Source organism: Myotis nattereri (assembly GCF_964212035.1).
Source record: "Myotis nattereri genome assembly, chromosome: Y".
Classification (NCBI taxonomy): domain Eukaryota; kingdom Metazoa; phylum Chordata; class Mammalia; order Chiroptera; family Vespertilionidae; genus Myotis; species Myotis nattereri.
Window position 1 is genome coordinate 42,313,632 of NC_138094.1, and position 21,907 is coordinate 42,335,538.

Here is a 21,907-nt window from a genome sequence, read left to right on the forward strand (position 1 = left end):
AAAACTTCCGGTGGTGAAACCTCTTTCCTGTGGGGGAAATGACCCCTGTGGTGTAGGAATACATATTATATGAGTGAGTATCCCTTTTCTTTTAGGAACCCTACATTCTGTTGCTGAAATGCATTGTCCTGTGTACGGATCTCTTTTCCTATGAAGTCATCGCAATTTGCTTTGGCGGAAATGCACTTTCCTGTTTGTAGACCAGTCTTCCTGTGAGGGAATCGCACCATGCTGTGGGGGGATCATAACTTCCTGATGGAGAACGCCTCTACCTATAGGGGAAACAAACTTCCTTTGAGGAAACCTTCCTCTTGTGGCGGAAATGCACTTTTCTGTATGCGGACCTAATATTCTGAGAATGAATCGCACATTCACGTGGGGAAACAATACTTACTCTAGGAGAAAAATACTTCCTCTCGAGGAAATGTTCCTTCCTGTGTGGACACTTCATTATTTGTGGTACATGCACTTTCCTGTGTGCAGAGCTATCTTCCATTGATGGAAACGCAACTTCCTGGTGGAAACAGAACTAAAGGACGGCGAACACTCCTTCCTGTCGGGGAAATGTCCCTTCCGGTGTAGGGACCCATTTTCCTATGGGGGAGTCTGCCTTTTGTTGTAGAATCCCTTCTTCCTGTGTGGGAAATGCACTTTACTGTGTGGGGATGACTCTTCCTGTGAGGGCGTCTCAACTTCCAGTGGGGGAAATGCACTTTCCTGTTTGTGGACCTATCTTGCAGTGAGGGACTCGCACCTTCCTGTGGGGTAATCGAAACTGCTTGTTAGAGAACACCTATTCCTGGGGAGGAAACGAACTTCCTGTGAGGAAACCTTCTTCCTGTTGGGGAACTGCAATTTCCTGTATGCATACCGATTATGCTCTGAAGGAATTGCTCCTTCATTTGGGGAAACAATACTTCCTCAGAGGGAACCATTCTTCCTCTAGGGGTAATGTCCCTTTCTGTGTGTGAACACTTCACACTTTGTGGGACATGCACTTTCTTGTGTGCGTATCTGTCTTCCTTTGAGCGAATCCCACCTTCCTTTGGGGGTATTGCACCTTCTTTGTGGGAATCCTATTTCTAGTGTGGAACTGCATTATCTTTTGTGTGAAACTGTTTTCATGTGAGGGAGGTGCATATTGGTGTGGTGGAAATGAAACTTCCTGTGGGAGAAGAACTATTCCTGTGGGGGAAATTCACTTGTTGCAAGGAAACAATTCTTCCTGTGTGTGAAATGCACTTTTCATTGTCCAAACCGAACTTCCTGTGATGGAATCCATCTTCCTGTGGGGATACCAAACTTACGGTGGGAAAGCCTTTGTCCCTTGGGTGAAATTTTCCTTGTGCTCTTGGAAGCCAACTTACTGTGGGGTAAATGCATTTCCTGTGTGCACAGCTTTCGACCTGTAATGGACACGCAACATCCCGTGTGGAAACCAAACTTCCAAATTGTGAACCCTCCTTCCTGTTGGGAAATGTCCCATCGGAATGGGAACCGATTTTCCTACTGGGGAGTTATCCATCCATTGTAGGAACCCTTCCTCCTTTAGGGGAAATGCAATTTCCTGTGTGCAGATCTCTCTTCCTGTGAAGAAATGGCACCTTTTTGTGCGAGAATCAAAGCTTCCGTTTGGAGAGCACCTCTTCTTGTGGGGAAACTACCTTTCTTTGAGACATGCTTCCTGCTATGTAGGAAATGCACTTTCGGAAAATGCGGACTTATTATGCTGTGAAGAAAAGTTCCTCCATGTGGGGTAAAAATACTTCCACTGGGGGAACTATTCTTCCTCTGGAGGTAATATCAATTCCGGTGTGTACACACATCATTCTTTGGGGGACATGCAGGATCCTTTGTGTAGAAATATTTCCACTGATTGAAACCCAACTTTCTGTGGGGGAATCAAAACTTCCTGGTGTAGAACGCCTATACCTATAGGGGAAACAATCTTCCTTTGAAGAAACCTTATTCTTTGGGGGGAAATGCACTCTCCTGTATGTGGAACTATTATGCTGCTAATGAATCACACATTCATGTGGGGAAACAATCTTCCTCTTCGGAAACATTCTTCCCCTCTAGGAAATGTCCCTCCGTGTGTAGTCAGGTCATTCTTCGTGGAACGTGCTCGTTCCTGTGTGCAGACCTGTCTTCCATTTATGAAAAATCAACTTCCTTTTGGAAAGAACACTACCACACGGAAACACTCCTTCCTTTGGGGGAAGTGTCCCTTCCCGTGTAGGAACACATTTTCCTATGGGGTGTGTCTTTTTTGTTTTAGAATCCCTTCTTCCTTTTGTGGAAATGCACTTTCCTATGTGTGGATGACTCTTCCTGTCAGGGCGTCTCAGCTTCCTGTGGGGGAAATGCACTTTCCTGTTTGTTGACCTATCTTCCTGTGAGGGAATCGCAACTTCCTGTGAGGGAATGGAAACTTCCTGTGGGAGAACGCCTCTTCCTGTGGGGGAAACAATCTTCCTGTGAGGAAACCTTCTTCTTGTAGGGGAATCACACTTTCCTGTATGCGGAGCAATTATGCTGTGAATGAATTGCTCCTTCATTTGGGAAAACAATACTTCCTCTGAGGGAGCTATTCTTCCTCTGGAGGTAATGGCCCTTCCTGTGTGGACACTTCATGCATTGTGAGACATGCACGTATTTCTGTGAAGGACTATTTCCACTGATGGAAACTCAACTTCCTGTGTGGTAACAATACTTCCGGTGGTGAAACCTCTTTCCTGTGGGGGAAATGACCCCTGTGGTGTAGGAATACATATTATATGAGTGAGTGTCCCTTTTCTTTTAGGAACCCTACATTCTGTTGCTGAAATGCATTGTCCTGTGTACGGATCTCTTTTCCTATGAAGTCATCGCAATTTGCTTTGGCGGAAATGCACTTTCCTGTTTGTAGACCAGTCTTCCTGTGAGGGAATCGCACCATGCTGTGGGGGGATCATAACTTCCTGATGGAGAACGCCTCTACCTATAGGGGAAACAAACTTCCTTTGAGGAAACCTTCCTCTTGTGGCGGAAATGCACTTTTCTGTATTCGGACCTAATATTCTGAGAATGAATCGCACATTCACGTGGGGAAACAATACTTACTCTAGGAGAAAAGTACTTCCTCTCGAGGAAATGTTCCTTCCTGTGTGGACACTTCATTATTTGTGGTACATGCACTTTCCTGTGTGCAGAGCTATCTTCCATTGATGGAAACGCAACTTCCTGGTGGAAACAAAACTAAAGGACGGTGAACACTCCTTCCTGTCGGGGAAATGTCCCTTCCGGTGTAGGGACCCATTTTCCTATGGGGGAGTCTGCCTTTTGTTGTAGAATCCCTTCTTCCTGTGTGGGAAATGCACTTTACTGTGTGGGGATGACTCTTCCTGTGAGGGCGTCTCAACTTCCAGTGGGGGAAATGCACTTTCCTGTTTGTGGACCTATCTTGCAGTGAGGGACTCGCACCTTCCTGTGGGGTAATCGAAACTGCTTGTTAGAGAACACCTATTCCTGGGGAGGAAACGAACTTCCTGTGAGGAAACCTTCTTCCTGTTGGGGAACTGCAATTTCCTGTATGCATACCGATTATGCTCTGAAGGAATTGCTCCTTCATTTGGGGAAACAATACTTCCTCAGAGGGAACCATTCTTCCTCTAGGGGTAATGTCCCTTTCTGTGCGTGAACACTTCACACTTTATGGGACATGCACTTTCTTGTGTGCATATCTATCTTCCTTTGAGCGAATCCCACCTTCCTTTGGGGGTATTGCACCTTCTTTGTGGGAATCCTATTTCTAGTGTGGAACTGCATTATCTTTTTTGTGAAACTGTTTTCATGTGAGGGAGGTGCATATTGGTGTGGTGGAAATGAAACTTCCTGTGGGAGAAGAACTATTCCTGTGGGGGAAATTCACTTGTTGCAAGGAAACAATTCTTCCTGTGTGTGAAATGCACTTTTTATTGTCCAAACCGAACTTCCTGTGATGGAATCCATCTTCCTGTGGGGATACCAAACTTACGGTGGGAAAGCCTTTGTCCCTTGGGTGAAATTTTCCTTGTGCTCATGGAAGCCAACTTACTGTGGGGTAAATGCATTTCCTGTGTGCACAGCTTTCGACCTGTAATGGAAACGCAACATCCCGTGTGGAAACCAAACTTCCAAATTGTGAACCCTCCTTCCTGTTGGGAAATGTCCCATGGGAATGGGAACCGATTTTCCTACTGGGGAGTTATCCATCCATTGTAGGAACCCTTCCTCCTTTAGGGGAAATGCAATTTCCTGTGTGCAGATCTCTCTTCCAGTGAAGAAATGGCACCTTTTTGTGCGAGAATCAAAGCTTCCGTTTGGAGAGCACCTCTTCTTGTGGGGAAACTACCTTTCTTTGAGACATGCTTCCTGCTATGTAGGAAATGCACTTTCCGAAAATGTGGACTTATTATGCTGTGAAGAAAAGTTCCTCCATGTGGGGTAAAAATACTTCCACTGGGGAAACTATTCTTCCTCTGGAGGTAATATCAATTCCGGTGTGTACACACTTCATTCTTTGGGGGACATGCAGGATCCTTTGTGTAGAACTATTTCCACTGATTGAAACCCAACTTTCTGTGGGGGAATCAAAACTTCCTGGTGTAGAACGCCTATACCTGTAGGGGAAACAATCTTCCTTTGAAGAAACCTTATTCTTTGGGGGGAAATGCACTCTCCAGTATGTGGAACTATTATGCTGCTAATGAATCACACATTCATGTGGGGAAACAATCTTCCTCTACGGAAACATTCTTCCCCTCTAGGAAATCTACCTCCGTGTGTAGACAGGTCATTCTTCATGGAACGTGCTCGTTCCTGTGTGGAGACCTGTCTTCCATTTATGAAAAATCAACTTCCTTTTGGAAAGAACACTACCACACGGAAACACTCCTTCCTTTGGGGGAAGTGTCCCTTCCAGTGTAGGAACACATTTTCCTATGGGGGAGTGTCTTTTTTGTTTTAGAATCCCTTCTTCCTTTTGAGAAATGCACTTTCCTATGTGTGGATGACTCTTCCTGTCAGGGCGTCTCAGCTTCCTGTGGGGGAAATGCACTTTCCTGTTTGTTGACCTATCTTCCTGTGAGGGAATCGCAACTTCCTGTGAGGGAATGGAAACTTCCTGTGGGAGAACGCCTCTTCCTGTGGGGGAAACAATCTTCCTGTGAGGAAACCTTCTTCTTGTAGGGGAATCACACTTTCCTGTATGCGGAGCAATTATGCTGTGAATGAATTGCTCCTTCATTTGGGAAAACAATACTTCCTCTGAGGGAGCTATTCTTCCTCTGGGGGTAATGGCCCTTCCTGTGTGGACACTTCATGCATTGTGAGACATGCACGTATTTCTGTGAAGGACTATTTCCACTGATGGAAACTCAACTTCCTGTGTGGTAACAAAACTTCCGGTGGTGAAACCTCTTTCCTGTGGGGGAAATGACCCCTGTGGTGTAGGAATACATATTATATGAGTGAGTGTCCCTTTTCTTTTAGGAACCCTACATTCTGTTGCTGAAATGCATTGTCCTGTGTACGGATCTCTTTTCCTATGAAGTCATCGCAATTTGCTTTGGCGGAAATGCACTTTCCTGTTTGTAGAACAATCTTCCTGTGAGGGAATCGCACCATGCTGTGGGGGGATCATAACTTCCTGATGGAGAACGCCTCTACCTATAGGGGAAACAAACTTCCTTTGAGGAAACCTTCCTCTTGTGGCGGAAACGCACTTTTCTGTATGCGGACCTAATATTCTGAGAATGAATCGCACATTAACGTGGGGAAACAATACTTACTCTAGGAGAAAAATACTTCCTGTGGAGGAAATGTTCCTTCCTGTGTGGACACTTCATTATTTGTGGTACATGCACTTTCCTGTGTGCAGAGCTATCTTCCATTGATGGAAACGCAACTTCCTGGTGGAAACAAAACTAAAGGTCGGTGAACACTCCTTCCTGTCGGGGAAATGTCCCTTCCGGTGTAGGGACCCATTTTCCTATGGGGGAGTCTGCCTTTTGTTGTAGAATCCCTTCTTCCTGTGTGGGAAATGCACTTTACTGTGTGGGGATGACTCTTCCTGTGAGGGCGTCTCAACTTCCAGTGGGGGAAATGCACTTTCCTGTTTGTGGACCTATCTTGCAGTGAGGGACTCGCACCTTCCTGTGGGGTAATCGAAACTGCTTGTTAGAGAACACCTATTCCTGGGGAGGAAACGAACTTCCTGTGAGGAAACCTTCTTCCTGTTGGGGAACTGCAATTTCCTGTATGCATACCGATTATGCTCTGAAGGAATTGCTCCTTCTTTTGGGGAAACAATACTTCCTCAGAGGGAACCATTCTTCCTCTAGGGGTAATGTCCCTTTCTGTGTGTGAACACTTCACACTTTGTGGGACATGCACTTTCTTGTGTGCATATCTATCTTCCTTTGAGCGAATCCCACCTTCCTTTGGGGGTATTGCACCTTCTTTGTGGGAATCCTATTTCTAGTGTGGAACTGCATTATCTTTTGTGTGAAACTGTTTTCATGTGAGGGAGGTGCATATTGGTGTGGTGGAAATGAAACTTCCTGTGGGAGAAGAACTATTCCTGTGGGGGAAATTCACTTGTTGCAAGGAAACAATTCTTCCTGTGTGTGAAATGCACTTTTCATTGTCCAAACCGAACTTCCTGTGATGGAATCCATCTTCCTGTGGGGATACCAAACTTACGGTGGGAAAGCCTTTGTCCCTTGGGTGAAATTTTCCTTGTGCTCTTGGAAGCCAACTTACTGTGGGGTAAATGCATTTCCTGTGTGCACAGCTTTCGACCTGTAATGGAAACGCAACATCCCGTGTGGAAACCAAACTTCCAAATTGTGAACCCTCCTTCCTGTTGGGAAATGTCCCATCGGAATGGGAACCGATTTTCCTACTGGGGAGTAATCCATCCATTGTAGGAACCCTTCCTCCTTTAGGGGAAATGCAATTTCCTGTGTGCAGATCTCTCTTCCTGTGAAGAAATGGCACCTTTTTGTGCGAGAATCAAAGCTTCCGTTTGGAGAGCACCTCTTCTTGTGGGGAAACTACCTTTCTTTGAGACATGCTTCCTGCTATGTAGGAAATGCACTTTCGGAAAATGCGGACTTATTATGCTGTGAAGAAAAGTTCCTCCATGTGGGGTAAAAATACTTCCACTGGGGGAACTATTCTTCCTCTGGAGGTAATATCAATTCCGGTGTGTACACGCTTCATTCTTTGGGGGACATGCAGGATCCTTTGTGTAGAACTATTTCCACTGATTGAAACCCAACTTTCTGTGGGGGAATCAAAACTTCCTGGTGTAGAACGCCTATACCTATAGGGGAAACAATCTTCCTTTGAAGAAACCTTATTCTTTGGGGGGAAATGCACTCTCCTGTATGTGGAACTATTATGCTGCTAATGAATCACACATTCATGTGGGGAAACAATCTTCCTCTAGGGAAACATTCTTCCCCTCTAGGAAATGTCCCTCCGTGTGTAGACAGGTCATTCTTCGTGGAACGTGCTCGTTCCTGTGTGCAGACCTGTCTTCCATTTATGAAAAATCAACTTCCTTTTGGAAAGAACACTACCACACGGAAACACTCCTTCCTTTGGGGGAAGAATCCCTTCCCGTGTAGGAACACATTTTCCTATGGGGTGTGTCTTTTTTGTTTTAGAATCCCTTCTTCCTTTTGTGGAAATGCACTTTCCTATGTGTGGATGACTCTTCCTGTCAGGGCGTCTCAGCTTCCTGTGGGGGAAATGCACTTTCCTGTTTGTTGACCTATCTTCCTGTGAGGGAATCGCAACTTCCTGTGAGGGAATGGAAACTTCCTGTGGGAGAACGCCTCTTCCTGTGGGGGAAACAATCTTCCTGTGAGGAAACCTTCTTCTTGTAGGGGAATCACACTTTCCTGTATGCGGAGCAATTATGCTGTGAATGAATTGCTCCTTCATTTGGGAAAACAATACTTCCTCTGAGGGAGCTATTCTTCCTCTGGAGGTAATGGCCCTTCCTGTGTGGACACTTCATGCATTGTGAGACATGCACGTATTTCTGTGAAGGACTATTTCCACTGATGGAAACTCAACTTCCTGTGTGGTAACAAAACTTCCGGTGGTGAAACCTCTTTCCTGTGGGGGAAATGACCCCTGTGGTGTAGGAATACATATTATATGAGTGAGTGTGCCTTTTCTTTTAGGAACCCTACATTCTGTTGCTGAAATGCATTGTCCTGGGTACGGATCTCTTTTCCTATGAAGTCATCGCAATTTGCTTTGGCGGAAATGCACTTTCCTGTTTGTAGACCAATCTTCCTGTGAGGGAATCTCACCATGCTGTGGGGGGATCATAACTTCCTGATGGAGAACGCCTCTACCTATAGGGGAAACAAACTTCCTTTGAGGAAACCTTCCTCTTGTGGCGGAAATGCACTTTTCTGTATGCGGACCTAATATTCTGAGAATGAATCGCACATTCACGTGGGGAAACAATACTTACTCTAGGGGAAAAATACTTCCTGTGGAGGAAATGTTCCTTCCTGTGTGGACACTTCATTATTTGTGGTACATGCACTTTCCTGTGTGCAGAGCTATCTTCCATTGATGGAAACGCAACTTCCTGGTGGAAACAAAACTAAAGGTCGGTTAACACTCCTTCCTGTCGGGGAAATGTCCCTTCCGGTGTAGGGACCCATTTTCCTATGGGGGAGTCTGCCTTTTGTTGTAGAATCCCTTCTTCCTGTGTGGGAAATGCACTTTACTGTGTGGGGATGACTCTTCCTGTGAGGGCGTCTCAACTTCCAGTGGGGGAAATGCACTTTCCTGTTTGTGGACCTATCTTGCAGTGAGGGACTCGCACCTTCCTGTGGGGTAATCGAAACTGCTTGTTAGAGAACACCTATTCCTGGGGAGGAAACGAACTTCCTGTGAGGAAACCTTCTTCCTGTTGGGGAACTGCAATTTCCTGTATGCATACCGATTATGCTCTGAAGGAATTGCTCCTTCATTTGGGGAAACAATACTTCCTCAGAGGGAACCATTCTTCCTCTAGGGGTAATGTCCCTTTCTGTGTGTGAACACTTCACACTTTGTGGGACATGCACTTTCTTGTGTGCATATCTGTCTTCCTTTGAGCGAATCCCACCTTCCTTTGGGGTTATTGCACCTTCTTTGTGGGAATCCTATTTCTAGTGTGGAACTGCATTATCTTTTGTGTGAAACTGTTTTCATGTGAGGGAGGTGCATATTGGTGTGGGGGAAATGAAACTTCCTGTGGGAGAAGAACTATTCCTGTGGGGGAAATTCACTTGTTGCAAGGAAACAATTCTTCCTGTGTGTGAAATGCACTTTTCATTGTCCAAACCGAACTTCCTGTGATGGAATCCATCTTCCTGTGGGGATACCAAACTTACGGTGGGAAAGCCTTTGTCCCTTGGGTGAAATTTTCCTTGTGCTCTTGGAAGCCAACTTACTGTGGGGTAAATGCATTTCCTGTGTGCACAGCTTTCGACCTGTAATGGACACGCAACATCCCGTGTGGAAACCAAACTTCCAAATTGTGAACCCTCCTTCCTGTTGGGAAATGTCCCATCGGAATGGGAACCGATTTTCCTACTGGGGAGTTATCCATCCATTGTAGGAACCCTTCCTCCTTTAGGGGAAATGCAATTTCCTGTGTGCAGATCTCTCTTCCGGTGAAGAAATGGCACCTTTTTGTGCGAGAATCAAAGCTTCCGTTTGGAGACCACCTCTTCTTGTGGGGAAACTACCTTTCTTTGAGACATGCTTCCTGCTATGTAGGAAATGCACTTTCCGAAAATGCGGACTTATTATGCTGTGAAGAAAAGTTCCTCCATGTGGGGTAAAAATACTTCCACTGGGGGAACTATTCTTCCTCTGGAGGTAATATCAATTCCGGTGGGTACACACATCATTCTTTGGGGGACATGCAGGATCCTTTGTGTAGAAATATTTCCACTGATTGAAACCCAACTTTCTGTGGGGGAATCAAAACTTCCTGGTGTAGAACGCCTATACCTATAGGGGAAACAATCTTCCTTTGAAGAAACCTTATTCTTTGGGGGGAAATGCACTCTCCTGTATGTGGAACTATTATGCTGCTAATGAATCACACATTCATGTGGGGAAACAATCTTCCTCTTCGGAAACATTCTTCCCCTCTAGGAAATGTCCCTCCGTGTGTAGACAGGTCATTCTTCGTGGAACGTGCTCGTTCCTGTGTGCAGACCTGTCTTCCATTTATGAAAAATCAACTTCCTTTTGGAAAGAACACTACCACACGGAAACACTCCTTCCTTTGGGGGAAGTGTCCCTTCCCGTGTAGGAACACATTTTCCTATGGGGTGTGTCTTTTTTGTTTTAGAATCCCTTCTTCCTTTTGTGGAAATGCACTTTCCTATGTGTGGATGACTCTTCCTGTCAGGGCGTCTCAGCTTCCTGTGGGGGAAATGCACTTTCCTGTTTGTTGACCTATCTTCCTGTGAGGGAATCGAAACTTCCTGTGAGGGAATGGAAACTTCCTGTGGGAGAACGCCTCTTCCTGTGGGGGAAACAATCTTCCTGTGAGGAAACCTTCTTCTTGTAGGGGAATCACACTTTCCTGTATGCGGAGCAATTATGCTGTGAATGAATTGCTCCTTCATTTGGGAAAACAATACTTCCTCTGAGGGAGCTATTCTTCCTCTGGAGGTAATGGCCCTTCCTGTGTGGACACTTCATGCATTGTGAGACATGCACGTATTTCTGTGAAGGACTATTTCCACTGATGGAAACTCAACTTCCTGTGTGGTAACAAAACTTCCGGTGGTGAAACCTCTTTCCTGTGGGGGAAATGACCCCTGTGGTGTAGGAATACATATTATATGAGTGAGTATCCCTTTTCTTTTAGGAACCCTACATTCTGTTGCTGAAATGCATTGTCCTGTGTACGGATCTCTTTTCCTATGAAGTCATCGCAATTTGCTTTGGCGGAAATGCACTTTCCTGTTTGTAGACCAGTCTTCCTGTGAGGGAATCGCACCATGCTGTGGGGGGATCATAACTTCCTGATGGAGAACGCCTCTACCTATAGGGGAAACAAACTTCCTTTGAGGAAACCTTCCTCTTGTGGCGGAAATGCACTTTTCTGTATGCGGACCTAATATTCTGAGAATGAATCGCACATTCACGTGGGGAAACAATACTTACTCTAGGAGAAAAATACTTCCTCTCGAGGAAATGTTCCTTCCTGTGTGGACACTTCATTATTTGTGGTACATGCACTTTCCTGTGTGCAGAGCTATCTTCCATTGATGGAAACGCAACTTCCTGGTGGAAACAAAACTAAAGGACGGTGAACACTCCTTCCTGTCGGGGAAATGTCCCTTCCGGTGTAGGGACCCATTTTCCTATGGGGGAGTCTGCCTTTTGTTGTAGAATCCCTTCTTCCTGTGTAGGAAATGCACTTTACTGTGTGGGGATGACTCTTCCTGTGAGGGCGTCTCAACTTCCAGTGGGGGAAATGCACTTTCCTGTTTGTGGACCTATCTTGCAGTGAGGGACTCGCACCTTCCTGTGGGGTAATCGAAACTGCTTGTTAGAGAACACCTATTCCTGGGGAGGAAACGAACTTCCTGTGAGGAAACCTTCTTCCTGTTGGGGAACTGCAATTTCCTGTATGCATACCGATTATGCTCTGAAGGAATTGCTCCTTCATTTGGGGAAACAATACTTCCTCAGAGGGAACCATTCTTCCTCTAGGGGTAATGTCCCTTTCTGTGTGTGAACACTTCACACTTTGTGGGACATGCACTTTCCTGTGTGCATATCTATTTTCCTTTGAGCGAATCCCACCTTCCTTTGGGGGTATTGCACCTTCTTTGTGGGAATCCTATTTCTAGTGTGGAACTGCATTATCTTTTGTGTGAAACTGTTTTCATGTGAGGGAGGTGCATATTGGTGTGGTGGACATGAAACTTCCTGTGGGAGAAGAACTATTCCTGTGGGGGAAATTCACTTGTTGCAAGGAAACAATTCTTCCTGTGTGTGAAATGCACTTTTCATTGTCCAAACCGAACTTCCTGTGATGGAATCCATCTTCCTGTGGGGATACCAAACTTACGGTGGGAAAGCCTTTGTCCCTTGGGTGAAATTTTCCTTGTGCTCTTGGAAGCCAACTTACTGTGGGGTAAATGCATTTCCTGTGTGCACAGCTTTCGACCTGTAATGGACACGCAACATCCCGTGTGGAAACCAAACTTCCAAATTGTGAACCCTCCTTCCTGTTGGGAAATGTCCCATCGGAATGGGAACCGATTTTCCTACTGGGGAGTTATCCATCCATTGTAGGAACCCTTCCTCCTTTAGGGGAAATGCAATTTCCTGTGTGCAGATCTCTCTTCCTGTGAAGAAATGGCACCTTTTTGTGCGAGAATCAAAGCTTCCGTTTGGAGAGCACCTCTTCTTGTGGGGAAACTACCTTTCTTTGAGACATGCTTCCTGCTATGTAGGAAATGCACTTTCGGAAAATGCGGACTTATTATGCTGTGAAGAAAAGTTCCTCCATGTGGGGTAAAAATACTTCCACTGGGGGAACTATTCTTCCTCTGGAGGTAATATCAATTCCGGTGTGTACACACATCATTCTTTGGGGGACATGCAGGATCCTTTGTGTAGAAATATTTCCACTGATTGAAACCCAACTTTCTGTGGGGGAATCAAAACTTCCTGGTGTAGAACGCCTATACCTATAGGGGAAACAATCTTCCTTTGAAGAAACCTTATTCTTTGGGGGGAAATGCACTCTCCTGTATGTGGAACTATTATGCTGCTAATGAATCACACATTCATGTGGGGAAACAATCTTCCTCTTCGGAAACATTCTTCCCCTCTAGGAAATGTCCCTCCGTGTGTAGTCAGGTCATTCTTCGTGGAACGTGCTCGTTCCTGTGTGCAGACATGTCTTCCATTTATGAAAAATCAACTTCCTTTTGGAAAGAACACTACCACACGGAAACACTCCTTCCTTTGGGGGAAGTGTCCCTTCCCGTGTAGGAACACATTTTCCTATGGGGTGTGTCTTTTTTGTTTTAGAATCCCTTCTTCCTTTTGTGGAAATGCACTTTCCTATGTGTGGATGACTCTTCCTGTCAGGGCGTCTCAGCTTCCTGTGGGGGAAATGCACTTTCCTGTTTGTTGACCTATCTTCCTGTGAGGGAATCGCAACTTCCTGTGAGGGAATGGAAACTTCCTGTGGGAGAACGCCTCTTCCTGTGGGGGAAACAATCTTCCTGTGAGGAAACCTTCTTCTTGTAGGGGAATCACACTTTCCTGTATGCGGAGCAATTATGCTGTGAATGAATTGCTCCTTCATTTGGGAAAACAATACTTCCTCTGAGGGAGCTATTCTTCCTCTGGAGGTAATGGCCCTTCCTGTGTGGACACTTCATGCATTGTGAGACATGCACGTATTTCTGTGAAGGACTATTTCCACTGATGGAAACTCAACTTCCTGTGTGGTAACAAAACTTCCGGTGGTGAAACCTCTTTCCTGTGGGGGAAATGACCCCTGTGGTGTAGGAATACATATTATATGAGTGAGTGTCGCTTTTCTTTTAGGAACCCTACATTCTGTTGCTGAAATGCATTGTCCTGTGTACGGATCTCTTTTCCTATGAAGTCATCGCAATTTGCTTTGGCGGAAATGCACTTTCCTGTTTGTAGACCAATCTTCCTGTGAGGGAATCGCACCATGCTGTGGGGGGATCATAACTTCCTGATGGAGAACGCCTCTACCTATAGGGGAAACAAACTTCCTTTGAGGAAACCTTCCTCTTGTGGCGGAAATGCACTTTTCTGTATGCGGACCTAATATTCTGAGAATGAATCGCACATTCACGTGGGGAAACAATACTTACTCTAGGGGAAAAATACTTCCTGTGGAGGAAATGTTCCTTCCTGTGTGGACACTTCATTATTTGTGGTACATGCACTTTCCTGTGTGCAGAGCTATCTTCCATTGATGGAAACGCAACTTCCTGGTGGAAACAAAACTAAAGGTCGGTTAACACTCCTTCCTGTCGGGGAAATGTCCCTTCCGGTGTAGGGACCCATTTTCCTATGGGGGAGTCTGCCTTTTGTTGTAGAATCCCTTCTTCCTGTGTGGGAAATGCACTTTACTGTGTGGGGATGACTCTTCCTGTGAGGGCGTCTCAACTTCCAGTGGGGGAAATGCACTTTCCTGTTTGTGGACCTATCTTGCAGTGAGGGACTCGCACCTTCCTGTGGGGTAATCGAAACTGCTTGTTAGAGAACACCTATTCCTGGGGAGGAAACGAACTTCCTGTGAGGAAACCTTCTTCCTGTTGGGGAACTGCAATTTCCTGTATGCATACCGATTATGCTCTGAAGGAATTGCTCCTTCATTTGGGGAAACAATACTTCCTCAGAGGGAACCATTCTTCCTCTAGGGGTAATGTCCCTTTCTGTGTGTGAACACTTCACACTTTGTGGGACATGCACTTTCTTGTGTGCGTATCTGTCTTCCTTTGAGCGAATCCCACCTTCCTTTGGGGGTATTGCACCTTCTTTGTGGGAATCCTATTTCTAGTGTGGAACTGCATTATCTTTTGTGTGAAACTGTTTTCATGTGAGGGAGGTGCATATTGGTGTGGTGGAAATGAAACTTCCTGTGGGAGAAGAACTATTCCTGTGGGGGAAATTCACTTGTTGCAAGGAAACAATTCTTCCTGTGTGTGAAATGCACTTTTCATTGTCCAAACCGAACTTCCTGTGATGGAATCCATCTTCCTGTGGGGATACCAAACTTACGGTGGGAAAGCCTTTGTCCCTTGGGTGAAATTTTCCTTGTGCTCTTGGAAGCCAACTTACTGTGGGGTAAATGCATTTCCTGTGTGCACAGCTTTCGACCTGTAATGGACACGCAACATCCCGTGTGGAAACCAAACTTCCAAATTGTGAACCCTCCTTCCTGTTGGGAAATGTCCCATCGGAATGGGAACCGATTTTCCTACTGGGGAGTTATCCATCCATTGTAGGAACCCTTCCTCCTTTAGGGGAAATGCAATTTCCTGTGTGCAGATCTCTCTTCCTGTGAAGAAATGGCACCTTTTTGTGCGAGAATCAAAGCTTCCGTTTGGAGAGCACCTCTTCTTGTGGGGAAACTACCTTTCTTTGAGACATGCTTCCTGCTATGTAGGAAATGCACTTTCCGAAAATGCGGACTTATTATGCTGTGAAGAAAAGTTCCTCCATGTGGGGTAAAAATACTTCCACTGGGGGAACTATTCTTCCTCTGGAGGTAATATCAATTCCGGTGTGTACACACTTCATTCTTTGGGGGACATGCAGGATCCTTTGTGTAGAACTATTTCCACTGATTGAAACCCAACTTTCTGTGGGGGAATCAAAACTTCCTGGTGTAGAACGCCTATACCTATAGGGGAAACAATCTTCCTTTGAAGAAACCTTATTCTTTGGGGGGAAATGCACTCTCCTGTATGTGGAACTATTATGCTGCTAATGAATCACACATTCATGTGGGGAAACAATCTTCCTCTACGGAAACATTCTTCCCCTCTAGGAAATGTCCCTCCGTGTGTAGACAGGTCATTCTTTGTGGGACGTGCTCGTTCCTGTGTGCAGACCTGTCTTCCATTTATGAAAAATCAACTTCCTTTTGGAAAGAACACTACCACACGGAAACACTCCTTGCTGTGGGGGAAGTGTCCCTTCCCGTGTAGGAACACATTTTCCTATGGGGGAGTGTCTTTTTTGTTTTAGAATCCCTTCTTCCTTTTGAGAAATGCACTTTCCTATGTGTGGATGACTCTTCCTGTCAGGGCGTCTCAGCTTCCTGTGGGGGAAATGCACTTTCCTGTTTGTTGACCTATCTTCCTGTGAGGGAATCGCAACTTCCTGTGAGGGAATGGAAACTTCCTGTGGGAGAACGCCTCTTCCTGTGGGGGAAACAATCTTCCTGTGAGGAAACCTTCTTCTTGTAGGGGAATCACACTTTCCTGTATGCGGAGCAATTATGCTGTGAATGAATTGCTCCTTCATTTGGGAAAACAATACTTCCTCTGAGGGAGCTATTCTTCCTCTGCAGGTAATGGCCCTTCCTGTGTGGACACTTCATGCATTGTGAGACATGCACGTATTTCTGTGAAGGACTATTTCCACTGATGGAAACTCAACTTCCTGTGTGGTAACAAAACTTCCGGTGGTGAAACCTCTTTCCTGTGGGGGAAATGACCCCTGTGGTGTAGGAATACATATTATATGAGTGAGTGTCGCTTTTCTTTTAGGAACCCTACATTCTGTTGCTGAAATGCATTGTCCTGTGTACGGATCTCTTTTCCTATGAAGTCATCGCAATTTGCTTTGGCGGAAATGCACTTTCCTGTTTGTAGACCAATCTTCCTGTGAGGGAATCGCACCATGCTGTGGGGGGATCATAACTTCCTGATGGAGAACGCCTCTACCTATAGGGGAAACAAACTTCCTTTGAGGAAACCTTCCTCTTGTGGCGGAAATGCACTTTTCTGTATGCGGACCTAATATTCTGAGAATGAATCGCACATTCACGTGGGGAAACAATACTTACTCTAGGAGAAAAATACTTCCTCTCGAGGAAATGTTCCTTCCTGTGTGGACACTTCATTATTTGTGGTACATGCACTTTCCTGTGTGCAGAGCTATCTTCCATTGATGGAAACGCAACTTCCTGGTGGAAACAAAACTAAAGGACGGTGAACACTCCTTCCTGTCGGGGAAATGTCCCTTCCGGTGTAGGGACCCATTTTCCTATGGGGGAGTCTGCCTTTTGTTGTAGAATCCCTTCTTCCTGTGTGGGAAATGCACTTTACTGTGTGGGGATGACTCTTCCTGTGAGGGCGTCTCAACTTCCAGTGGGGGAAATGCACTTTCCTGTTTGTGGACCTATCTTGCAGTGAGGGACTCGCACCTTCCTGTGGGGTAATCGAAACTGCTTGTTAGAGAACACCTATTCCTGGGGAGGAAACGAACTTCCTGTGAGGAAACCTTCTTCCTGTTGGGGAACTGCAATTTCCTGTATGCATACCGATTATGCTCTGAAGGAATTGCTCCTTCATTTGGGGAAACAATACTTCCTCAGAGGGAACCATTCTTCCTCTAGGGGTAATGTCCCTTTCTGTGTGTGAACACTTCACACTTTGTGGGACATGCACTTTCTTGTGTGCGTATCTGTCTTCCTTTGAGCGAATCCCACCTTCCTTTGGGGGTATTGCACCTTCTTTGTGGGAATCCTATTTCTAGTGTGGAACTGCATTATCTTTTGTGTGAAACTGTTTTCATGTGAGGGAGGTGCATATTGGTGTGGTGGAAATGAAACTTCCTGTGGGAGAAGAACTATTCCTGTGGGGGAAATTCACTTGTTGCAAGGAAACAATTCTTCCTGTGTGTGAAATGCACTTTTCATTGTCCAAACCGAACTTCCTGTGATGGAATCCATCTTCCTTTGGTTATACCAAACTTACGGTGGGAAAGCCTTTGTCCCTTGGGTGAAATTTTCCTTGTGCTCTTGGAAGCCAACTTACTGTGGGGTAAATGCATTTCCTGTGTGCACAGCTTTCGACCTGTAATGGACACGCAACATCCCGTGTGGAAACCAAACTTCCAAATTGTGAACCCTCCTTCCTGTTGGGAAATGTCCCATCGGAATGGGAACCGATTTTCCTACTGGGGAGTTATCCATCCATTGTAGGAACCCTTCCTCCTTTAGGGGAAATGCAATTTCCTGTGTGCAGATCTCTCTTCCTGTGAAGAAATGGCACCTTTTTGTGCGAGAATCAAAGCTTCCGTTTGGAGAGCACCTCTTCTTGTGGGGAAACTACCTTTCTTTGAGACATGCTTCCTGCTATGTAGGAAATGCACTTTCCGAAAATGCGGACTTATTATGCTGTGAAGAAAAGTTCCTCCATGTGGGGTAAAAATACTTCCACTGGGGGAACTATTCTTCCTCTGGAGGTAATATCAATTCCGGTGTGTACACACATCATTCTTTGGGGGACATGCAGGATCCTTTGTGTAGAAATATTTCCACTGATTGAAACCCAACTTTCTGTGGGGGAATCAAAACTTCCTGGTGTAGAACGCCTATACCTATAGGGGAAACAATCTTCCTTTGAAGAAACCTTATTCTTTGGGGGGAAATGCACTCTCCTGTATGTGGAACTATTATGCTGCTAATGAATCACACATTCATGTGGGGAAACAATCTTCCTCTTCGGAAACATTCTTCCCCTCTAGGAAATGTCCCTCCGTGTGTAGTCAGGTCATTCTTCGTGGAACGTGCTCGTTCCTGTGTGCAGACATGTCTTCCATTTATGAAAAATCAACTTCCTTTTGGAAAGAACACTACCACACGGAAACACTCCTTCCTTTGGGGGAAGTGTCCCTTCCCGTGTAGGAACACATTTTCCTATGGGGTGTGTCTTTTTTGTTTTAGAATCCCTTCTTCCTTTTGTGGAAATGCACTTTCCTATGTGTGGATGACTCTTCCTGTCAGGGCGTCTCAGCTTCCTGTGGGGGAAATGCACTTTCCTGTTTGTTGACCTATCTTCCTGTGAGGGAATCGCAACTTCCTGTGAGGGAATGGAAACTTCCTGTGGGAGAACGCCTCTTCCTGTGGGGGAAACAATCTTCCTGTGAGGAAACCTTCTTCTTGTAGGGGAATCACACTTTCCTGTATGCGGAGCAATTATGCTGTGAATGAATTGCTCCTTCATTTGGGAAAACAATACTTCCTCTGAGGGAGCTATTCTTCCTCTGGAGGTAATGGCCCTTCCTGTGTGGACACTTCATGCATTGTGGGACATGCACGTATTTCTGTGAAGGACTATTTCCACTGATGGAAACTCAACTTCCTGTGTGGTAACAAAACTTCCGGTGGTGAAACCTCTTTCCTGTGGGGGAAATGACCCCTGTGGTGTAGGAATACATATTATATGAGTGAGTGTCGCTTTTCTTTTAGGAACCCTACATTCTGTTGCTGAAATGCATTGTCCTGTGTACGGATCTCTTTTCCTATGAAGTCATCGCAATTTGCTTTGGCGGAAATGCACTTTTCTGTTTGTAGACCAATCTTCCTGTGAGGGAATCGCACCATGCTGTGGGGGGATCATAACTTCCTGATGGAGAACGCCTCTACCTATAGGGGAAACAAACTTCCTTTGAGGAAACCTTCCTCTTGTGGCGGAAATGCACTTTTCTGTATGCGGACCTAATATTCTGAGAATGAATCGCACATTCACCTGGGGAAACAATACTTACTCTAGGAGAAAAATACTTCCTCTCGAGGAAATGTTCCTTCCTGTGTGGACACTTCATTATTTGTGGTACATGCACTTTCCTGTGTGCAGAGCTATCTTCCATTGATGGAAACGCAACTTCCTGGTGGAAACAAAACTAAAGGACGGTGAACACTCCTTCCTGTCGGGGAAATGTCCCTTCCGGTGTAGGGACCCATTTTCCTATGGGGGAGTCTGCCTTTTGTTGTAGAATCCCTTCTTCCTGTGTGGGAAATGCACTTTACTGTGTGGGGATGACTCTTCCTGTGAGGGCGTCTCAACTTCCAGTGGGGGAAATGCACTTTCCTGTTTGTGGACCTATCTTGCAGTGAGGGACTCGCACCTTCCTGTGGGGTAATCGAAACTGCTTGTTAGAGAACACCTATTCCTGGGGAGGAAACGAACTTCCTGTGAGGAAACCTTCTTCCTGTTGGGGAACTGCAATTTCCTGTATGCATACCGATTATGCTCTGAAGGAATTGCTCCTTCATTTGGGGAAACAATACTTCCTCAGAGGGAACCATTCTTCCTCTAGGGGTAATGTCCCTTTCTGTGTGTGAACACTTCACACTTTGTGGGACATGCACTTTCTTGTGTGCGTATCTGTCTTCCTTTGAGCGAATCCCACCTTCCTTTGGGGGTATTGCACCTTCTTTGTGGGAATCCTATTTCTAGTGTGGAACTGCATTATCTTTTGTGTGAAACTGTTTTCATGTGAGGGAGGTGCATATTGGTGTGGTGGAAATGAAACTTCCTGTGGGAGAAGAACTATTCCTGTGGGGGAAATTCACTTGTTGCAAGGAAACAATTCTTCCTGTGTGTGAAATGCACTTTTCATTGTCCAAACCGAACTTCCTGTGATGGAATCCATCTTCCTGTGGGGATACCAAACTTACGGTGGGAAAGCCTTTGTCCCTTGGGTGAAATTTTCCTTGTGCTCTTGGAAGCCAACTTACTGTGGGGTAAATGCATTTCCTGTGTGCACAGCTTTCGACCTGTAATGGACACGCAACATCCCGTGTGGAAACCAAACTTCCAAATTGTGAACCCTCCTTCCTGTTGGGAAATGTCCCATCGGAATGGGAACCGATTTTCCTACTGGGGAGTTATCCATCCATTGTAGGAACCCTTCCTCCTTTAGGGGAAATGCAATTTCCTGTGTGCAGATCTCTCTTCCTGTGAAGAAATGGCACCTTTTTGTGCGAGAATCAAAGCTTCCGTTTGGAGAGCACCTCTTCTTGTGGGGAAACTACCTTTCTTTGAGACATGCTTCCTGCTATGTAGGAAATGCACTTTCCGAAAATGCGGACTTATTATGCTGTGAAGAAAAGTTCCTCCATGTGGGGTAAAAATACTTCCACTGGGGGAACTATTCTTCCTCTGGAGGTAATATCAATTCCGGTGTGTACACACATCATTCTTTGGGGGACATGCAGGATCCTTTGTGTAGAAATATTTCCACTGATTGAAACCCAACTTTCTGTGGGGGAATCAAAACTTCCTGGTGTAGAACGCCTATACCTATAGGGGAAACAATCTTCCTTTGAAGAAACCTTATTCTTTGGGGGGAAATGCACTCTCCTGTATGTGGAACTATTATGCTGCTAATGAATCACACATTCATGTGGGGAAACAATCTTCCTCTTCGGAAACATTCTTCCCCTCTAGGAAATGTCCCTCCGTGTGTAGTCAGGTCATTCTTCGTGGAACGTGCTCGTTCCTGTGTGCAGACCTGTCTTCCATTTATGAAAAATCAACTTCCTTTTGGAAAGAACACTACCACACGGAAACACTCCTTCCTTTGGGGGAAGTGTCCCTTCCCGTGTAGGAACACATTTTCCTATGGGGTGTGTCTTTTTTGTTTTAGAATCCCTTCTTCCTTTTGTGGAAATGCACTTTCCTATGTGTGGATGACTCTTCCTGTCAGGGCGTCTCAGCTTCCTGTGGGGGAAATGCACTTTCCTGTTTGTTGACCTATCTTCCTGTGAGGGAATCGCAACTTCCTGTGAGGGAATGGAAACTTCCTGTGGGAGAACGCCTCTTCCTGTGGGGGAAACAATCTTCCTGTGAGGAAACCTTCTTCTTGTAGGGGAATCACACTTTCCTGTATGCGGAGCAATTATGCTGTGAATGAATTGCTCCTTCATTTGGGAAAACAATACTTCCTCTGAGGGAGCTATTCTTCCTCTGGAGGTAATGGCCCTTCCTGTGTGGACACTTCATGCCTTGTGAGACATGCACGTATTTCTGTGAAGGACTATTTCCACTGATGGAAACTCAACTTCCTGTGTGGTAACAAAACTTCCGGTGGTGAAACCTCTTTCCTGTGGGGGAAATGACCCCTGTGGTGTAGGAATACATATTATATGAGTGAGTGTCCCTTTTCTTTTAGGAACCCTACATTCTGTTGCTGAAATGCATTGTCCTGTGTACGGATCTCTTTTCCTATGAAGTCATCGCAATTTGCTTTGGCGGAAATGCACTTTCCTGTTTGTAGACCAGTCTTCCTGTGAGGGAATCGCACCATGCTGTGGGGGGAT